The following is a 1,020-nucleotide window of genomic DNA, read 5'->3' as shown; positions in this document are numbered from 1 at the left end:
TATAAATAAAATATAAAAATTCGTATGCCTGACAATCTATCAGAGCTAACATCTTTAAATTTTACTTGAAGAATTTTGACACTCATCTGAACATTTACCACCTTATTCACATACAAAATTTTTATTTTATAAATGGTTTATAAATTAGATTTTGTATGGAAATTTTGTTTTATAAACCTTTTATAAATAAAAATTTTTGGTTATGAATAAGGTGGTTAGAGTACAACGAGCGAACTTTTAATAAGGACTTGACATATCCTATATGAATAAAACACAAAAAATTGTTTGTCTAGGGAAATATAAAACTAAATTCATCAAATTTTGCATAAATTACTTCAATATTCATCTGAACATTTTGGAGGAAAAAGGGCAGACTTTCATCTGGGGAGCTGAAGCCCTCACATGAATTAAATATAAAAAATCTATATCTAAAAAACTACTAGAGCTAGAGTCTTAAAATTTTATATGAATTCCTTTGACATTCATGTTAAAATTTAGAAAATAACGGGCGGACTTTCAATGGGGGCTAGGTAAAATAATAAACCGATGTTAACCATGTTCAATAGGCTTCGTCCCTAGGAAAATAGAAGATCATGTACCAAATTTCATTGAATTATCTTCAAAATTGCGACCTGTAGTTTGATTATAAGGATTACATGGACGGACATAGCTAAATCGACTCAGAAAATCTCTGATCTGATTGGAATAATTTAAGGTGTATTCGAGTAGGGTGAGGCCCGCATACCTCTATATTGTGAACAGATTTTTGTAGCAAGTCATAAGTTTATGTTCACAATAAAAACAATCAAAACAATGTCAAAAGTAAAAAAAACCAAATAATATTAAACTTATTAAACGAGCAAAATAAACCAAATTAATTTCTTTTTATTTAATATTAAATTAATTAATTTCTTTTTATTTAAAATTTATTATTTTCATTATTCCATATTTTAAACTAATAAATAAACAGTGTTTAATAAAATTTTATTTTTGTTTTGGTAATCAGCTGTTTGTTTGTAA

The sequence above is a fragment of the Lucilia cuprina genome, chromosome X (genome assembly GCF_022045245.1).
Source record: "Lucilia cuprina isolate Lc7/37 chromosome X, ASM2204524v1, whole genome shotgun sequence".
In the NCBI taxonomy this organism is placed as follows: Eukaryota; Metazoa; Arthropoda; class Insecta; order Diptera; family Calliphoridae; genus Lucilia; species Lucilia cuprina.
The sequence above is the reverse complement of the archived record's forward strand: the minus strand, read 5'-3'. Positions refer to the sequence as shown.